The sequence below is a fragment of the Oncorhynchus masou genome, unplaced genomic scaffold (genome assembly GCF_036934945.1).
Source record: "Oncorhynchus masou masou isolate Uvic2021 unplaced genomic scaffold, UVic_Omas_1.1 unplaced_scaffold_1247, whole genome shotgun sequence".
Lineage (NCBI taxonomy): Eukaryota > Metazoa > Chordata > Actinopteri > Salmoniformes > Salmonidae > Oncorhynchus > Oncorhynchus masou.
The window spans coordinates 138,523-160,908 of record NW_027002288.1 but is presented as its reverse complement, the minus strand read 5'-3'; the positions used below and the strand labels follow the sequence as shown (position 1 = coordinate 160,908).

At 42.2% G+C, this 22,386-nt stretch overlaps 1 long non-coding RNA gene across 2 annotated transcripts in view; it reads right to left on the bottom strand.

Moving 5' to 3' along the window:
* Positions 1–804: 804 nt before the first annotated feature.
* The window catches only part of LOC135530072 (uncharacterized), a 23,753-nt gene continuing 2,171 nt past the window's right edge, over positions 805–22,386 (bottom strand). The window contains exons 2-3 of one of the 2 annotated variants that reach the window (XR_010453797.1): positions 1,476–1,592; positions 805–955 (exon numbers count right to left, since the gene is read on the bottom strand). This is a non-coding gene — a long non-coding RNA (uncharacterized LOC135530072). The remainder of the gene's footprint in view (positions 956–1,475; positions 1,593–22,386) is intronic. The other variant, XR_010453798.1, reaches the window with a different exon arrangement.

Below are 22,386 nucleotides of genomic sequence, written 5' to 3'. Positions count from 1 at the left end.
TACTTAAGACGGTGTATTTAATAAAGTAAAAAGGAGAAGTCCTTAAATACAAAAATGGCAAATCCAAAAGGTGGTAGGAATAGCACAAAAAAGCCTCAAGAGATACTCAAAAACAAAAACAGAATTCCACAAGAGCATCCACCAGAATCGACAAGAATACACAGAACACTAGGGCTGGGTGCTAACATACAAACACAGAGCACAGAACTGAGGGAAACTAAGGGTTTAAATACAATCAGGGGAAACGAGGCACAGGTGCAAATAATAATGGGGAACAAGGGAAAAAACATAAGGTCAAAAAGCACAATGGGGGCATCTAGTGACCAAAACCCGGAACAACCCTGGCCAAATCCTGACAAAAGAGAATTCTGTCTGACATCACACTAGATATAAAGCTGCTATTATTACATCAAAGAGAATTCTGTCTGACATCACACTAGATATAAAGCTGCTATTATTACATCAAAGAGAATTCTGTCTGACATCACTCTAGATATAAAGCTGCTATTATTACATCAAAGAGAATTCTATCTGACATCACACTAGATATAAAGCTGCTATTGTTACATCAAAGATAATTCTGTCTGACATCACTCTAGATATAAAGCTGCTATTATTACATCAAAGAGAATTCTGTCTGACATCACTCTAGATATAAAGCCGCTATTATTACATCAAAGAGAATTCTGTCTGACATCACTCTAGATATAAAGCTGCTATTATTACATCAAAGAGAATTCTGTCTGACATCACTCTAGATATAAAGCTGCTATTATTACATCAAAGAGAATTCTGTCTGACATCACTCTAGATATAAAGCTGCTATTGTTACATGAAAGATAATTCTGTCTGACATCACTCTAGATATAAAGCTGCTATTGTTACATCAAAGAGTATTCTGTCGGACATCACTCTTCTTCTCATTCCAAGAGGGTTCTATTTTCTCGAATCTCTGCTGAGGGAAAGATTGCATTGAAATACGAATAACAAATGCATGTGTGATAGATAAATATATACACAAGGTAGTCGTTAGACAAGCACACTTCATCTGTGATGCAAAATGATGGATGCTCTGTTGCTCCTGCATTGCACACGGAATGGAAAAGAAGGTGATTGTCTCAGGACATCCCAGTAGTCGGCCTTACAGGCACTGATAGATTGCTGTCTGTCTGTCTGTCTGTCTGTCTGTCTGTCTGTCTGTCTGTCTGTCTGTCTGTCTGTCTGTCTGTCTGTCTGTCTGTCTGTCTGTCTGTCTGTCTGTCTGTCTGTCTGTCTGTCTGTCTGTCTGTCTGTCTGTCTGTCTGTCTGTGTGTGTGTGTGTGTGTGTGTGTGTGTGTGTGTGTGTGTGTGTGTGTGTGTGTGTGTGTGTGTGTGTGTGTGTGTGTGTGTGTGTGTGTCTGTCTGTGTGTGTGTGTGTGTGTGTGTGTGTGTGTGTGTGTGTGTGTGTGTGTGTGTGTGTTCGAGGAGTTACTTACTAGAGACAACCAGCTTTTCACGTATCTGACCATCTTAAGAATCAGTTTATTGTCCATAACATTTGATGTAGGCCTCCACTGGTCTTGTTTGTTGTGTCAGTGACACGCCCCTGGTCCCTGTAACGGTAGTGTGTACGGAGGGAAACAGAGCATTAGCAGCGTGTATTATTCAGTGTTGTAATGTGCACTACTATGTGTGCAAGCAGATTCCCATGTCTGTAGGTGTTTCTGTGAGGCAGTGATCGCGATCAACGCCCCTCGGCATCGTCTAAACGATATCTATTCAGTAGATGTTATTGGTCACATATTCAGTAGATGTTATTGGTCACATATTCAGTAGATGTTATTGGTCACATACACATATTTAGTAGATGTTATTGGTCACATACACGTATTCAGTAGATGTTATTGGTCACACACATATTTAGTAGATGTTATTGGTCACATAAACGTATTCAGTAGATGTTATTGGTCACATACACATATTTAGTAGATGTTATTGGTCACATACACATATTCAGTAGATGTTATTGGTCACACACACATATTCAGTAGATGTTATTGGTCACATACACGTATTCAGTAGATGTTATTGGTCACACACACATATTCAGTAGATGTTATTGGTCACATATTCAGTAGATGTTATTGGTCACATATTCAGTAGATGTTATTGGTCACATATTCAGTAGATGTTATTGGTCACATATTCAGCAGATGTTATTGGTCACATATTCAGTAGATGTTATTGGTCACATACACATATTCAGTAGATGTTATTGGTCACACACACATATTCAGTAGATGTTATTGGTCACATACACGTATTCAGTAGATGTTATTGGTCACACACACATATTCAGTAGATGTTATTGGTCACATATTCAGTAGATGTTATTGGTCACATATTCAGTAGATGTTATTGGTCACATATTCAGTAGATGTTATTGGTCACATACACATATTCAGTAGATGTTATTGGTCACACACACATATTCAGTAGATGTTATTGGTCACATACACGTATTCAGTAGATGTTATTGGTCACATACACATATTCAGTAGATGTTATTGGTCACACACACATATTCAGTAGATGTTATTGGTCACATACACGTATTCAGTAGATGTTATTGGTCACATATTCAGTAGATGTTATTGGTCACATATTCAGTAGATGTTATTGGTCACATATTCAGTAGATGTTATTGGTCACATATTCAGTAGATGTTATTGGTCAAATACACATATTTAGTAGATGTTATTGGTCACATACACGTATTCAGTAGATGCTATTGGTCACACACATATTCAGTAGATGTTATTGGTCACATACACGTATTCAGTAGATGCTATTGGTCACACACATATTCAGTAGATGTTATTGGTCACATATTCAGTAGATGTTATTGGTCACATATTCAGTAGATGTTATTGGTCACATATTCAGTAGATGTTATTGGTCACATACACATATTTAGTAGATGTTATTGGTCACGTATTCAGTAGATGTTATTGGTCACATACACGTATTCAGTAGATGTTATTGGTCACATACACATATTCAGTAGATGTTATTGGTCACATACACATATTCAGTAGATGTTATTGGTCACATACACATATTCAGTAGATGTTATTGGTCACATATTCAGTAGATGTTATTGGTCACATATTCAGTAGATGTTATTGGTCACATTTTCGGGAGATGTTATTGGTCACATATTCAGTAGATGTTATTGGTTACATATTCAGTAGATGTTATTGGTCACATACACATATTCAGTAGATGTTATTGATCACATATTCAGTAGATGTTATTGGTCACATATTCAGTAGATGTTATTGGTCACATACACATATTCAGTAGATGTTATTGGTCACATATTCAGTAGATGTTATTGGTCACATACACATATTTAGTAGATGTTATTGGTCACATACACATATTCAGTAGATGTTATTGGTCACATATTCAGTAGATGTTATTGGTCACATTTTCGGGAGATGTTATTGGTCACATATTCAGTAGATGTTATTGGTCACATATTCAGTAGATGTTATTGGTCACATACACATATTTAGTAGATGTTATTGGTCACATATTTAACAGATGTTATTGTTCAAATACACATATTTAGTAGATGTTATTGGTCACATAAACGTATTCAGTAGATGTTATTGGTCACATATTCAGTAGATGTTATTGGTCACATACACATATTTAGTAGATGTTATTGGTCACATATTCAGTAGATGTTATTGGTCACATACACATATTTAGTAGATGTTATTGGTCACATACATGTGTTCAGTATATGTTATTGCTGGTGTAGTGAAATGCTTGTAAAGATCAAGTTCACTTCCTGAGTGGAAACGCGAGCTAAGATCTACCGCTCCGATGTGTTTTTAAACGTGACTTAAAAAACGTAAGCCGATGCAACACGAACCAATTACAAACAGTTCTGTAGCAATGACGTTTCTGCAGGAAGCTACAGGCCCAGTACATTATCACTGCACATTGGCTACGCTTCAATTGCCCTGCCAATGTTGTTCTTCTCAGGCCATTTTTAAATTAAATAAATGTTTAAATGTAGGTAAATGTTCACACTGGTAATAGATCATTTGTTGTATTACTTGTGAGGCACAGTTGAGTGGGCATAATTATTGTTCTTTTTTTTTACTGGGCTGATGGCGAGTCTGAGGGGAGGGAGGGAGCAGAGGGGAGGGGAGGGAGAGGGGAGGGTCTCTATACTGTCTGAAACTACATGGGTGTAGAGTAGATGTCTCTATACTGTCTGAAACTACATGGGTGTAGGATAGATGTCTCTATACTGTCTGGAACTACATGGGTGGAGGATAGATGTCTCTATATTGTCTGAAACTACATGGGTGTAGGATAGATGTCTCTATACTGTCTGGAACTACATGGGTGTAGGATAGATGTCTCTATACTGTCTGGAACTACATGGGTGGAGGATAGATGTCTCTATATTGTCTGAAACTACATGGGTGTAGGGTAGATGTCTCTATACTGTCTGAAACTACATGGGTGTAGAGTAGATGTCTCTATACTGTCTGGAACTACATGGGTGTATGGTAGATGTCTCTATACTGTCTGCAACTACATGGGTGTAGGATAGATGTCTCTATACTGTCTGGAACTACATGGGTGTAGGATAGATGTCTCTATACTGTCTGGAACTACATGGGTGGAGGATAGATGTCTCTATACTGTCTGGAACTACATGGGTGTAGGGTAGATGTCTCTATACTGTCTGGAACTACATGGGTGTAGGATAGATGTCTCTATACTGTCTGGAACTACATGGGTGGAGGATAGATGTCTCTATACTGTCTGAACTACATGGGTGTAGGGTAGATGTCTCTATACTGTCTGAAACTACAAGGATGTAGGGTAGATGTCTCTATACTGTCTGGAACTACATGGGTGTAGGATAGATGTCTCTATACTGTCTGGAACTACATGGGTGTATGGGTAGATGTCTCTATACTGTCTGGAACTACATGGGTGTAGGGTAGATGTCTCTATACTGTCTGAAACTACATGGGTGTAGGGTAGATGTCTCTATGCTTTCTGAAACTACATGGGTGTAGGATAGATGTCTCTATACTGTCTGGAACTACATGGGTGTAGGATAGATGTCTCTATACTGTCTGAAACTACATGGGTGGAGGATAGATGTCTCTATACTGTCTGAAACTACATGGGTGTAGGATAGATGTCTATATACTGTCTGAAACTACATGGGTGGAGGATAGATGTCTCTATACTGTCTGGAACTACATGGGTGTAGGGTAGATGTCTCTATACTGTCTGAAACTACATGGGTGTAGGATAGATGTCTCTATACTGTCTGCAACTACATGGGTGTAGGACAGATGTCTCTATACTGTCTGAAACTACATGGGTGTAGGGTAGATGTCTCTATACTGTCTGAAACTACATGGGTGTATGGTAGATGTCTCTATACTGTCTGGAACTACATGGGTGTAGGGTAGATGTCTCTATACTGTCTGGAACTACATGGGTGTATGGGTAGATGTCTCTATACTGTCTGGAACTACATGGGTGGAGGATAGATGTCTCTATACTGTCTGAAACTACATGGGTGTAGGGTAGATGTCTCTATACTGTCTGGAACTACATGGGTGTAGGGTAGATGTCTCTATACTGTCTGAAACTACATGGGTGTAGAGTAGATGTCTCTATACTGTCTGGAACTACATGGGTGTAGGATAGATGTCTCTATACTGTCTGGAACTACATGGATGTAGAGTAGATGTCTCTATACTGTCTGGAACTACATGGGTGTAGGGTAGATGTCTCTATACTGTCTGGAACTACATGGGTGTATGGGTAGATGTCTCTATACTGTCTGGAACTACATGGGTGTAGGGTAGATGTCTCTATACTGTCTGAAACTACATGGGTGTAGGGTAGATGTCTCTATGCTTTCTGAAACTACATGGGTGTAGGATAGATGTCTCTATACTGTCTGGAACTACATGGGTGTAGGATAGATGTCTCTATACTGTCTGAAACTACATGGGTGGAGGATAGATGTCTCTATGCTGTCTGAAACTACATGGGTGTAGGATAGATGTCTCTATACTGTCTGAAACTACATGGGTGGAGGATAGATGTCTCTATACTGTCTGGAACTACATGGGTGTAGGGTAGATGTCTCTATACTGTCTGGAACTACATGGGTGTAGGGTAGATGTCTCTATACTGTCTGGAACTACATGGGTGTATGGGTAGATGTCTCTATACTGTCTGGAACTACATGGGTGGAGGATAGATGTCTCTATACTGTCTGAAACTACATGGGTGTAGGGTAGATGTCTCTATACTGTCTGGAACTACATGGGTGTAGGGTAGATGTCTCTATACTGTCTGAAACTACATGGGTGTAGAGTAGATGTCTCTATACTGTCTGGAACTACATGGGTGTAGGATAGATGTCTCTATACTGTCTGGAACTACATGGATGTAGAGTAGATGTCTCTATACTGTCTGGAACTACATGGGTGTAGGGTAGATGTCTCTATACTGTCTGGAACTACATGGGTGGAGGATAGATGTCTCTATATTGTCTGAAACTACATGGGTGTAGGATAGATGTCTCTATACTGTCTGGAACTACATGGGTGGAGGATAGATGTCTCTATATTGTCTGAAACTACATGGGTGTAGGATAGATGTCTCTATACTGTCTGGAACTACATGGGTGGAGGATAGATGTCTCTATATTGTCTGAAACTACATGGGTGTAGGATAGATGTCTCTATACTGTCTGGAACTACATGGGTGTAGAGTAGATGTCTCTATACTGTCTGGAACTACATGGGTGTAGGGTAGATGTCTCTATACTGTCTGGAACTACATGGGTGGAGGATAGATGTCTCTATATTGTCTGAAACTACATGGGTGTAGGATAGATGTCTCTATACTGTCTGGAACTACATGGGTGGAGGATAGATGTCTCTATATTGTCTGAAACTACATGGGTGTAGGATAGATGTCTCTATACTGTCTGGAACTACATGGGTGTAGGATAGATGTCTCTATACTGTCTGGAACTACATGGGTGGAGGATAGATGTCTCTATACTGTCTGGAACTACATGGGTGGAGGATAGATGTCTCTATACTGTCTGAACTACATGGGTGTAGGGTAGATGTCTCTATACTGTCTGGAACTACATGGGTGTAGGATAGATGTCTCTATACTGTCTGGAACTACATGGGTGGAGGATAGATGTCTCTATATTGTCTGAAACTACATGGGTGTAGGGTAGATGTCTCTATACTGTCTGAAACTACATGGGTGTAGAGTAGATGTCTCTATACTGTCTGGAACTACATGGGTGTATGGTAGATGTCTCTATACTGTCTGCAACTACATGGGTGTAGGATAGATGTCTCTATACTGTCTGGAACTACATGGGTGTAGGATAGATGTCTCTATACTGTCTGGAACTACATGGGTGGAGGATAGATGTCTCTATACTGTCTGGAACTACATGGGTGTAGGGTAGATGTCTCTATACTGTCTGGAACTACATGGGTGTAGGATAGATGTCTCTATACTGTCTGGAACTACATGGGTGGAGGATAGATGTCTCTATACTGTCTGAACTACATGGGTGTAGGGTAGATGTCTCTATACTGTCTGAAACTACATGGATGTAGGGTAGATGTCTCTATACTGTCTGGAACTACATGGGTGTAGGATAGATGTCTCTATACTGTCTGGAACTACATGGGTGTATGGGTAGATGTCTCTATACTGTCTGGAACTACATGGGTGTAGGGTAGATGTCTCTATACTGTCTGAAACTACATGGGTGTAGGGTAGATGTCTCTATGCTTTCTGAATCTACATGGGTGTAGGATAGATGTCTCTATACTGTCTGGAACTACATGGGTGTAGGATAGATGTCTCTATACTGTCTGAAACTACATGGGTGGAGGATAGATGTCTCTATACTGTCTGAAACTACATGGGTGTAGGATAGATGTCTCTATACTGTCTGAAACTACATGGGTGGAGGATAGATGTCTCTATACTGTCTGGAACTACATGGGTGTAGGGTAGATGTCTCTATACTGTCTGAAACTACATGGGTGTAGGATAGATGTCTCTATACTGTCTGCAACTACATGGATGTAGGACAGATGTCTCTATACTGTCTGAAACTACATGGGTGTAGGGTAGATGTCTCTATACTGTCTGAAACTACATGGGTGTATGGTAGATGTCTCTATACTGTCTGGAACTACATGGGTGTAGGGTAGATGTCTCTATACTGTCTGGAACTACATGGGTGTATGGGTAGATGTCTCTATACTGTCTGGAACTACATGGGTGGAGGATAGATGTCTCTATACTGTCTGAAACTACATGGGTGTAGGGTAGATGTCTCTATACTGTCTGGAACTACATGGGTGTAGGGTAGATGTCTCTATACTGTCTGAAACTACATGGGTGTAGAGTAGATGTCTCTATACTGTCTGGAACTACATGGGTGTAGGATAGATGTCTCTATACTGTCTGGAACTACATGGATGTAGAGTAGATGTCTCTATACTGTCTGGAACTACATGGGTGTAGGGTAGATGTCTCTATACTGTCTGCAACTACATGGGTGTAGAATAGATGTCTCTATACTGTCTGAAACTACATGGGTGGAGGATAGATGTCTCTATACTGTCTGGAACTACATGGGTGTAGGGTAGATGTCTCTATACTGTCTGGAACTACATGGGTGTAGGGTAGATGTCTCTATACTGTCTGGAACTACATGGGTGTAGGGTAGATGTCTCTATACTGTCTGGAACTACATGGGTGTAGGGTAGATGTCTCTATACTGTCTGGAACTACATGGGTGGAGGATAGATGTCTCTATATTGTCTGAAACTACATGGGTGTAGGGTAGATGTCTCTATACTGTCTGAAACTACATGGGTGTAGAGTAGATGTCTCTATACTGTCTGGAACTACATGGGTGTATGGTAGATGTCTCTATACTGTCTGCAACTACATGGGTGTAGGATAGATGTCTCTATACTGTCTGGAACTACATGGGTGTAGGATAGATGTCTCTATACTGTCTGGAACTACATGGGTGGAGGATAGATGTCTCTATACTGTCTGGAACTACATGGGTGTAGGGTAGATGTCTCTATACTGTCTGGAACTACATGGGTGTAGGATAGATGTCTCTATACTGTCTGGAACTACATGGGTGGAGGATAGATGTCTCTATACTGTCTGAAACTACATGGGTGTAGGATAGATGTCTCTATACTGTCTGGAACTACATGGGTGGAGGATAGATGTCTCTATACTGTCTGAACTACATGGGTGTAGGGTAGATGTCTCTATACTGTCTGAAACTACATGGATGTAGGGTAGATGTCTCTATACTGTCTGGAACTACATGGGTGTAGGATAGATGTCTCTATACTGTCTGGAACTACATGGGTGTATGGGTAGATGTCTCTATACTGTCTGGAACTACATGGGTGTAGGGTAGATGTCTCTATACTGTCTGAAACTACATGGGTGTAGGGTAGATGTCTCTATGCTTTCTGAATCTACATGGGTGTAGGATAGATGTCTCTATACTGTCTGGAACTACATGGGTGTAGGATAGATGTCTCTATACTGTCTGAAACTACATGGGTGGAGGATAGATGTCTCTATACTGTCTGAAACTACATGGGTGTAGGATAGATGTCTCTATACTGTCTGAAACTACATGGGTGGAGGATAGATGTCTCTATACTGTCTGGAACTACATGGGTGTAGGGTAGATGTCTCTATACTGTCTGAAACTACATGGGTGTAGGATAGATGTCTCTATACTGTCTGCAACTACATGGGTGTAGGACAGATGTCTCTATACTGTCTGAAACTACATGGGTGTAGGGTAGATGTCTCTATACTGTCTGAAACTACATGGGTGTATGGTAGATGTCTCTATACTGTCTGGAACTACATGGGTGTAGGGTAGATGTCTCTATACTGTCTGGAACTACATGGGTGTATGGGTAGATGTCTCTATACTGTCTGGAACTACATGGGTGGAGGATAGATGTCTCTATACTGTCTGAAACTACATGGGTGTAGGGTAGATGTCTCTATACTGTCTGGAACTACATGGGTGTAGGGTAGATGTCTCTATACTGTCTGAAACTACATGGGTGTAGAGTAGATGTCTCTATACTGTCTGGAACTACATGGGTGTAGGATAGATGTCTCTATACTGTCTGGAACTACATGGATGTAGAGTAGATGTCTCTATACTGTCTGGAACTACATGGGTGTAGGGTAGATGTCTCTATACTGTCTGCAACTACATGGGTGTAGAATAGATGTCTCTATACTGTCTGAAACTACATGGGTGGAGGATAGATGTCTCTATACTGTCTGGAACTACATGGGTGTAGGGTAGATGTCTCTATACTGTCTGGAACTACATGGGTGTAGGGTAGATGTCTCTATACTGTCTGGAACTACATGGGTGTAGGGTAGATGTCTCTATACTGTCTGGAACTACATGGGTGTAGGGTAGATGTCTCTATACTGTCTGGAACTACATGGGTGGAGGATAGATGTCTCTATATTGTCTGAAACTACATGGGTGTAGGGTAGATGTCTCTATACTGTCTGAAACTACATGGGTGTAGAGTAGATGTCTCTATACTGTCTGGAACTACATGGGTGTATGGTAGATGTCTCTATACTGTCTGCAACTACATGGGTGTAGGATAGATGTCTCTATACTGTCTGGAACTACATGGGTGTAGGATAGATGTCTCTATACTGTCTGGAACTACATGGGTGGAGGATAGATGTCTCTATACTGTCTGGAACTACATGGGTGTAGGGTAGATGTCTCTATACTGTCTGGAACTACATGGGTGTAGGATAGATGTCTCTATACTGTCTGGAACTACATGGGTGGAGGATAGATGTCTCTATACTGTCTGAACTACATGGGTGTAGGGTAGATGTCTCTATACTGTCTGAAACTACATGGATGTAGGGTAGATGTCTCTATACTGTCTGGAACTACATGGGTGTAGGATAGATGTCTCTATACTGTCTGGAACTACATGGGTGTATGGGTAGATGTCTCTATACTGTCTGGAACTACATGGGTGTAGGGTAGATGTCTCTATACTGTCTGAAACTACATGGGTGTAGGGTAGATGTCTCTATGCTTTCTGAATCTACATGGGTGTAGGATAGATGTCTCTATACTGTCTGGAACTACATGGGTGTAGGATAGATGTCTCTATACTGTCTGAAACTACATGGGTGTAGGATAGATGTCTCTATACTGTCTGAAACTACATGGGTGGAGGATAGATGTCTCTATACTGTCTGGAACTACATGGGTGTAGGGTAGATGTCTCTATACTGTCTGAAACTACATGGGTGTAGGATAGATGTCTCTATACTGTCTGCAACTACATGGGTGTAGGACAGATGTCTCTATACTGTCTGAAACTACATGGGTGTAGGGTAGATGTCTCTATACTGTCTGAAACTACATGGGTGTATGGTAGATGTCTCTATACTGTCTGGAACTACATGGGTGTAGGGTAGATGTCTCTATACTGTCTGGAACTACATGGGTGTATGGGTAGATGTCTCTATACTGTCTGGAACTACATGGGTGGAGGATAGATGTCTCTATACTGTCTGAAACTACATGGGTGTAGGGTAGATGTCTCTATACTGTCTGGAACTACATGGGTGTAGGGTAGATGTCTCTATACTGTCTGAAACTACATGGGTGTAGAGTAGATGTCTCTATACTGTCTGGAACTACATGGGTGTAGGATAGATGTCTCTATACTGTCTGGAACTACATGGATGTAGAGTAGATGTCTCTATACTGTCTGGAACTACATGGGTGTAGGGTAGATGTCTCTATACTGTCTGCAACTACATGGGTGTAGAATAGATGTCTCTATACTGTCTGAAACTACATGGGTGGAGGATAGATGTCTCTATACTGTCTGGAACTACATGGGTGTAGGGTAGATGTCTCTATACTGTCTGGAACTACATGGGTGTAGGGTAGATGTCTCTATACTGTCTGGAACTACATGGGTGTAGGGTAGATGTCTCTATACTGTCTGGAACTACATGGATGTAGGATAGATGTCTCTATACTGTCTGGAACTACATGGGTGTAGGATAGATGTCTCTATACTGTCTGCAACTACATGGGTGTAGGATAGATGTCTCTATACTGTCTGAAACTACATGGGTGGAGGATAGATGTCTCTATACTGTCTGGAACTACATGGGTGTAGAGTAGATGTCTCTATACTGTCTGGAACTACATGGGTGTAGAGTAGATGTCTCTATACTGTCTGGAACTACATGGGTGTAGAGTAGATGTCTCTATACTGTCTGAAACTACATGGGTGTAGAGTAGATGTCTCTATACTGTCTGAAACTACATGGATGTAGGGTAGATGTCTCTATACTGTCTGGAACTACATGGGTGGAGGATAGATGTCTCTATACTGTCTGAAACTACATGGGTGGAGGATAGATGTCTCTATACTGTCTGGAACTACATGGGTGTAGGATAGATGTCTCTATACTGTCTGGAACTACATGGGTGTAGGATAGATGTCTCTATACTGTCTGGAACTACATGGGTGGAGGATAGATGTCTCTATACTGTCTGAAACTACATGGGTGTAGGGTAGATGTCTCTATACTGTCTGGAACTACATGGGTGTAGGGTAGATGTCTCTATACTGTCTGAAACTACATGGGTGTAGGACAGATGTCTCTATACTGTCTGGAACTACATGGGTGTAGGACAGATGTCTCTATACCATCTAAAACTACATGGGTGTAGGATAGATGTCTCTTTACTCATAAAGTATAAGGGTGAAGCTAAGGTAATTAGCTGACCTTGGTTCTCCCTTACCAGACCCAAAGCTGCGAGGCCAGTGAGGGGAACTCGATCCCACTCAGTTTCATCACACATCATTAACACAAGGAGACGGGCAACTGGCTGATGAGACAGGCCTTGAAGCTCACTTAGAACATTGAGCTATATGGAGACGGGCAACTGGTTGATCAAACAGGCCTTGAAGCTCAGTTAGAACATTGAGCTATATGGAGACGGGCAACTGGTTGATCAGACAGGCCTTGAAGCTCAGTTAGAACATTGAGCTATATGGAGACGGGCAACTGGTTGATCAAACAGGCCTTGAAGCTCAGTTAGAACATTGAGCTATATGGAGATGGACAACTGGCTCATCAAACAGGGGTTGAAGCTCAGTTAGAACATTGAGCTATATGGAGACGGACAACTGGTTGATCAAACAGGCCTTGAAGCTCAGTTAGAACATTGAGCTATATGGAGACGGGCAACTGGCTGATGAGACAGGCCTTGAAGCTCAGTTAGAACATTGAGCTATATGGAGACGGGCAACTGGTTGATCAAACAGGGGTTGAAGCTCAGTTAGAACATTGAGCTATATGGAGAAGGAGGAGGCGGGTTCATTGGAACACGTTGATTACAGGCTCTCTGTGATTGTGTCTGGCCAGTCTGTCTCAAGGCCTCTATTGAATGTGTTGTGTAAGTCAATTTCTGGCTTAGGACAGAGAGACAAAAGCCCTTCCCGGTTTTTCATTCCAGATTCATATCTCCCTCATCGATCTCTAGCTTTCTATCTCTTCTCTACTCTCCACCTTCATTTCCTCAATCTGTTCTGGTCAAAACCCAGTGGTCAGTAGGTCAGAGTAAACAGACTGAATCAAAGGAGAGGAGAGAGAGGAAGAGAGAGTGACCTCATCACTGTGTCTGTCTGTCTCTCTGTCTCTGTTTCTCTCTCCACAGTGTTTGTCCACATCACTGTGTCTGTCTCTCTGTCTCTCTGTCTCTCTCCACAGTGTTTGTCCACATCACTCTGACTGTCTCTCTCCACAGTGTTTGCCCACATCACTGTGTCTGTCTCTCTGTCTCTCTGTCTCTCTGTCTCTCTGTCTCTCTCCACAGTGTTTGTCCACATCACTCTGACTGTCTCTCTCCACAGTGTTTGCCCACATCACTGTGTCTGTCTCTCTGTCTCTCTGTCTCTCTGTCTCTCTGTCTCTCTCCACAGTGTTTGTCCACATCACTCTGACTGTCTCTCTCCACAGTGTTTGCCCACATCACTGTCTGTCTCTCTGTCTCTCTCCACAGTGTTTGCCCACATCAATGTGTCTGTCTCTCTGTCTCTCTGTCTCTTTCCACAGTGTTTGTCCACATCACTGTCTGTCTCTCTGTCTCTCTGTCTCTCTCCACAGTGTTTGCTTGTGTCCACCTCCCTGTCACTTACCCTTTACCGTGTCACTATGTCTTGTCTTGTTCATGTGGGTGGGAGAGGCGGAGTCACATTGGACTGTTATTGGATTGTACCACACAGTGTAAAACACTAAAGGAGAGGGGGTATCTCATTGGATTGTTATTGGATTGTACCACAGTGTAGAACACTAAAGGAGAGGCGGAGTCACATTGGACTGTTATTGGATTGTACCACACAGTGTAGAACACAAAAGGAGAGGCGGAGTCACATTGGACTGTTATTGGATTGTACCACACAGTGTAGAACACTAAAGGAGAGGCGGAGTCACATTGGTCTGTTATTGGATTGTACCAAACAGTGTAGAACACTGAAGGAGAGGGGGTATCTCATTGGACTGTTATTTGATTGTACCAGACAGTGTAGAACACTAAAGGAGAGGCGGAGTCACATTGGACTGTTATTGGATTGTACCACACAGTGTAGAACACTAAAGGAGAGGGGTTATCTCATTGGACTGTTATTTGATTGTACCAGACAGTGTAGAACACTAAAGGAGAGGCGGAGTCACATTGGACTGTTATTGGATTGTACCACACAGTGTAGAACACTAAAGGAGAGCGGAGTCACATTGGACTGTTATTGGATTGTACCAAACAGTGTAGAACACTGAAGGAGAGGCGGAGTCACATTGGACTGTTATTGGATTGTACCACACAGTGTAGAACACTAAAGGAGAGGCGGAGTCACATTGGACTGTTATTGGATTGTACCACACAGTGTAGAACACTAAAGGAGAGGCGGAGTCACATTGGACTGTTATTGGATTGTACCACACAGTGTAGAACACTAAAGGAGAGGCGGAGTCACATTGGACTGTTATTGGATGGTACCACACAGTGTAGAACACTAAAGGAGAGGCGGAGTCACATTGGTCTGTTATTGGATTGTACCACACAGTGTAGAACACTAAAGGAGAGGCGGAGTCACATTGGACTGTTATTGGATTGTACCACACAGTGTAGAACACTAAAGGAGAGGGGGAATCTCATTGGTCTGTTATTGGATTGTACCACACAGTGTAGAACACTAAAGGAGAGGGGGAATCTCATTGGTTTGTTATTGGATTGTACCACACAGTGTAGAACACTAAAGGAGAGGCGGAGTCACATTGGTCTGTTATTGGATTGTACCACACAGTGTAGAACACTAAAGGAGAGGAGGAGTCACATTGGACTGTTATTGGATTGTACCACACAGTGTAGAACACTAAAGGAGGGGCGGAGTCACATTGGACTGTTATTGGATTGTACCACACAGTGTAGAACACTAAAGGAGAGGCGGAGTCACATTGGACTGTTATTGGATGGTACCACACAGTGTAGAACAATAAAGGAGAGGGGTTATCTCATTGGACTGTTATTTGATTGTACCAGACAGTGTAGAACACTAAAGGAGAGGGGTTATCTCATTGGACTGTTATTTGATTGTACCAGACAGTGTAGAACACTAAAGGAGAGGCGGAGTCACATTGGACTGTTATTGGATTGTACCACACAGTGTAGAACACTAAAGGAGAGGCGGAGTCACATTGGACTGTTATTGGATTGTACCAAACAGTGTAGAACACTGAAGGAGAGGCGGAGTCACATTGGACTGTTATTGGATTGTACCACACAGTGTAGAACACTAAAGGAGAGGCGGAGTCACATTGGACTGTTATTGGATTGTACCACACAGTGTAGAACACTAAAGGAGAGGCGGAGTCACATTGGACTGTTATTGGATTGTACCACACAGTGTAGAACACTAAAGGAGAGGCGGAGTCACATTGGACTGTTATTGGATGGTACCACACAGTGTAGAACACTAAAGGAGAGGCGGAGTCACATTGGTCTGTTATTGGATTGTACCACACAGTGTAGAACACTAAAGGAGAGGCGGAGTCACATTGGACTGTTATTGGATTGTACCACACAGTGTAGAACACTAAAGGAGAGGGGGAATCTCATTGGTCTGTTATTGGATTGTACCACACAGTGTAGAACACTAAAGGAGAGGGGGAATCTCATTGGTTTGTTATTGGATTGTACCACACAGTGTAGAACACTAAAGGAGAGCGGAGTCACATTGGTCTGTTATTGGATTGTACCACACAGTGTAGAACACTAAAGGAGAGGAGGAGTCACATTGGACTGTTATTGGATTGTACCACACAGTGTAGAACACTAAAGGAGGGGCGGAGTCACATTGGACTGTTATTGGATTGTACCACACAGTGTAGAACACTAAAGGAGAGGCGGAGTCACATTGGACTGTTATTGGATGGTACCACACAGTGTAGAACAATAAAGGAGAGGGGTTATCTCATTGGACTGTTATTTGATTGTACCAGACAGTGTAGAACACTAAAGGAGAGGCGGAGTCACATTGGACTGTTATTGGATTGTACCACACAGTGTAGAACACTAAAGGAGAGGCGGAGTCACATTGGACTGTTATTGGATTGTACCAAACAGTGTAGAACACTGAAGGAGAGGCGGAGTCACATTGGACTGTTATTGGATTGTACCACACAGTGTAGAACACTAAAGGAGAGGCGGAGTCACATTGGACTGTTATTGGATTGTACCACACAGTGTAGAACACTAAAGGAGAGGCGGAGTCACATTGGACTGTTATTGGATTGTACCACACAGTGTAGAACACTAAAGGAGAGGCGGAGTCACATTGGACTGTTATTGGATGGTACCACACAGTGTAGAACACTAAAGGAGAGGCGGAGTCACATTGGTCTGTTATTGGATTGTACCACACAGTGTAGAACACTAAAGGAGAGGCGGAGTCACATTGGACTGTTATTGGATTGTACCACACAGTGTAGAACACTAAAGGAGAGGGGGAATCTCATTGGTCTGTTATTGGATTGTACCACACAGTGTAGAACACTAAAGGAGAGGGGGAATCTCATTGGTTTGTTATTGGATTGTACCACACAGTGTAGAACACTAAAGGAGAGGCGGAGTCACATTGGTCTGTTATTGGATTGTACCACACAGTGTAGAACACTAAAGGAGAGGGGGAATCTCATTGGTCTGTTATTGGATTGTACCACACAGTGTAGAACACTAAAGGAGAGGGGGAATCTCATTGGTTTGTTATTGGATTGTACCAGACAGTGTAGAACACTGAAGGAGAGGGGGAATCTCATTGGTCTGTTATTGGATTGTACCACACAGTGTAGAACACTAAAGGAGAGGGGGAATCTCATTGGTCTGTTATTGGATTGTACCACACAGTGTAGAACACTAAAGGAGAGGGGGAATCTCATTGGTCTGTTATTGGATTGTACCACACAGTGTAGAACACTAAAGGAGAGGGGGAATCTCATTGGTCTGTTATTGGATTGTACCACACAGTGTAGAACACTAAGAGAGATGCGGAATCTCATTGCTGTTCAGGGAACTTCCACCACAGCCTGGTCCCAGATCTGTTTGTGCAGTCATGACAACACCATTGTTGTCACTGTCACGCCAAATATGACATTGACTGACAAGGAGTTGGCATGATGGCACAAACAGACTGGCGCTCGGGCAACTTCCTCTTCCTCCATGCTACAGAATACCTCATTTAGCCTCATCCCTAGAAAAGCAGGATATGCAGAATTTCAAGCATCTATAAAAGCAGGATATACAGAGTTAGTAGTGTCTATAAAAGCAGGATATACAGAATTAGTAGTGTCTATAAAAGCAGGATATACAGAATAAGTAGTGTCTATAAAAGCAGGATATACAGAATTAGTAGTGTCTATAAAAGCAGGATATACAGAATTAGTAGTGTCTATAAAAGCAGGATATACAGAATTAGTAGTGTCTATAAAAGCAGGATATACAGGATTAGTAGTGGCTATAAAAGCTCTCATATTAGGGAAACAGTGGGACCATTATTCAGTTGTTTGAAAAATTGATTACTAAGAGGCCTTTCATTTCACGACATCAAATGTCAAAACGTTATCAAATGAAAATAATATGTCCCTGAAATATGCTGTTTGATCTTTAGACTGATGAATAATGTGTGACTAATCAATCGGAAACCACATTACCTGACATTTTGCTCCGGTGTTACAAATCGACAGTGTCACAGAGAGTAGTGAACTACATGTTGTTCGGCTAGTCATTTAACTACATTTTGCAATAGCTTGGTGGTAGTTGAACTACATTCAATCTAGGTAGTGTTTTCAATAGTTAATTACTGTTTTACCATGTAGCGGTGTAGCTAACTACTGGAACTACACACTACTGTTTTACCATGTAGCGGTGTAGCTAACTACTGGGACTACACACTACTGTTTTACCATGTAGCGGTGTAGCTAACTACTGGAACTACACACTACTGTTTTACCATGTAGCGGTGTAGCTAACTACTGGAACTACACACTACTGTTTTACCATGTAGCGGTGTAGCTAACTACTGGAACTACACACTACTGTTTTACCATGTAGCGGTGTAGCTAACTACTGGAACTACACACTACTGTTTTACATGTAGCGGTGTAGCTAACTACTGGAACTACACACTACTGTTTCACCATGTAGCTAACTACTGGAACTACACACTACTGTTTTACCATGTAGCTAACTACTGGAACTACACACTACTGTTTTACCATGTAGCGGTGTAGCTAACTACTGGGACTACACACTACTGTTTTACCATGTAGCGGTGTAGCTAACTACTGGAACTACACACTACTGTTTTACCATGTAGCGGTGTAGCTAACTACTGGGACTACACACTACTGTTTTACCATGTAGCTAACTACTGGAACTACACACTACTGTTTTACCATGTAGCGGTGTAGCTAACTACTGGAACTACACACTACTGTTTTACCATGTAGCGGTGTAGCTAACTACTGGAACTACACACTACTGTTTTACCATGTAGCTAACTACTGGAACTACACACTACTATTTAACCATGTAGCTAACTACTGGAACTACAGACTACTGTTTTACCATGTAGCGGCGTAGCTAGTTACTGGAACAACACACTACTGTTTTACCATGTAGCGGTGTAGCTAACTACTGGAACTACGCACTACTGTTTTACCATGTAGCTAACTACTGGAACTACACACTACTGTTTTACCATGTAGCGGTGTAGCTAACTACTGGAACTACACACTACTGTTTTACCATGTAGCGGTGTAGCTAACTACTGGGACTACACACTACTGTTTTACCATGTAGCTAACTACTGGAACGACACAATACTGTTTTATCATGTAGCGGTGTAGCTAACTACTGGGACTACACAGTACTGTTTTACCATGTAGCTAACTACTGGAACTACACACTACTGTTTTACCATGTAGCGGTGTAGCTAACTACTGGGACTACACACTACTGTTTTACCATGTAGCGGTGTAGCTAACTACTGAAACTACACACTACTGTTTTACCATGTAGCGGTGGAGCTAACTACTGGAACTACACACTACTGTTTTACCATGTAGCGGTGTATCTAACTACTGGGACTACACACTACTGTTTTACCATGTAGTTAACTACTGGAACTACACACTACTGTTTTACCATGTAGCGGTGTCGCTAACTACTGGAACTACACACTACTGTTTTACCATGTAGCGGTGTAGCTAACTACTGGAACTACACACTACTGTTTTACCATGTAGCTAACTACTGGAACTACACACTACTGTTTTACCATGTAGCGGTGTAGCTAACTACTGGGACTACACACTACTGTTTTACCATGTAGCTAACTACTGGAACTACACACTACTGTTTTACCATGTAGCGGTGTAGCTAACTACTGGAACTACACACTACTGTTTTACCATGTAGCGGTGTAGCTAACTACTGGAACTACACACTACTGGTTTACCATGTAGCTAACTACTGAAACTACACACTACTGTTTTACCATGTAGCGGTGTAGCTAACTACTGAAACTAAACACTACTGTTTTACCATGTAGCTAACTACTGGAACTACACACTACTGTTTTACCATGTAGCGGCGTAGCTAACTACTGAAACTACACACTACTGTTTTGCAAAAAGAAGAAAGAAATACGTGTAATGTAGCCAATCATTTCTTCTCTTTTCAACATCAGACCTGACCGAAACAGGCTAAGCTAAACATTCTGTTAACATCTGACTCCAGAGGAATCTGTTCTTGCAATTTGCAACATATGACATTTGAGATATTTTCATATGATCATTTTTCACAAAGTAGTTTGGATGTTGTGAATTACTTTCTAAAGTAGCTTTAGTTAAGGTAACTACATATACAGTCGGGGACCCCTGACAATTTCCATGATTTCCAATTATAAATAATTGGGTGTTTATATCAGCAATTTCCTTTTGATCTATCAAATAACTGATGGACACAGTAATATTTCAGTAGTGAAATGAGGTTTATTGGATTAACTGAAAATGTGCAATATGCATCAAAACTAAATTAGACAGGTGCATAAATTTGGGCACCCCAATAGAAAAATAATATTATTTTGGACCATTCCTCCGTACAAAACATCTCCAGTTCAGTTAGGTTTGATGGTTGCCGAGCATGGACAGCCCACTTCAAATCATCCCACAGATTCTCAATGATATTCAGGTCTGGGGACTGGGATGGCCATTCCAGAACATTGTACTTGTTCTTCTGCATAAATGCCCTGGTAGATTTTGAGCAGTGTTTTGGGTCGTTGTCTTGTTGAAATATCCAGCCCAGGCGTAACTTCAACTTTGTGACTGATTCTTCAACATTATTCCCAAGAATCTGCTGATATTGAGAGGAATCCATGCGACCCTCAACTTGAACAAGATTCCCAGTACCGGCACGGGCCACACAGCCCCACAGCATGATGGAACCCAACCATATTCTACTGTGGGTAGATTCCCAGTACCAGCACGGGCCACACAGCCCCACAGCATGATGGAACCCCTACCATATTCTACTGTGGGTAGATTCCCAGTACCAGCACGGGCCACACAGCCCCACAGCATGATGGAACCCAACCATATTCTACTGTGTGTAGATTCCCAGTACCAGCACTGGCCACACAGCCCCACAGCATGATGGAACCCAACCATATTCTACTGTGGGTAGATTCCCAGTACCAGCACTGGCCACACAGCCCCACAGCATGATGGAACCCCTACCATATTCTACTGTGGGTAGATTCCCAGTACCGGCACTGGCCGCACAGCCCCACAGCATGATGGAACCCCTACCATATTCTACTGTGGGTAGATTCCCAGTACCAGCACGGGCCACACAGCCCTACAGCATGATGGAACCCAACCATATTCTACTGTGGGTAGATTCCCAGTACCAGCACGGGCCATACAGCCACACAGCATGATGGAACCCAACCATATTCTACTGTGGGTAGATTCCCAGTATCAGCACGGGCCACACAGCCCTACAGCATGATGGAACCCCCACCATATTCTACTGTGGGTAGATTCCCAGTATCAGCACGGGCCACACAGCCCCACAGCATGATGGAACCCCCACCATATTCTACTGTGGGTAGATTCCCAGTATCAGCACGGGCCACACAGCCCCACAGCATGATGGAACCCCTACCATATTCTACTGTGGGTAGATTCCCAGTACCGGCACTGGCCACACAGCCCCACAGCATGATGGAACCACCTACCATATTCTACTGTGGGTAGATTCCCAGTACCGGCACGGGCCATACCTGTTGTTCTGTAAGGTCTACTACACTTGTTGTGCTGTAAGGTCTACTACACCTGTTGTGCTGTAAGGTCTACTACACCTGTTGTGCTGTAAGGTCTACTACACCTGTTGTGCTGTAAGGTCTACTACACCTGTTGTGCTGTAAGGTCTACTACACCTGTTGTGCTGTAAGGTCTACTACACCTGTTGTGCTGTAAGGTCTACTACACCTGTTGTGCTGTAAGGTCTACTACACCTGTTGTGCTGTAAGGTCTACTACACCTGTTGTGTTGTAAGGTCTACTACACCTGTTGTGCTGTAAGGTCTACTACACCTGT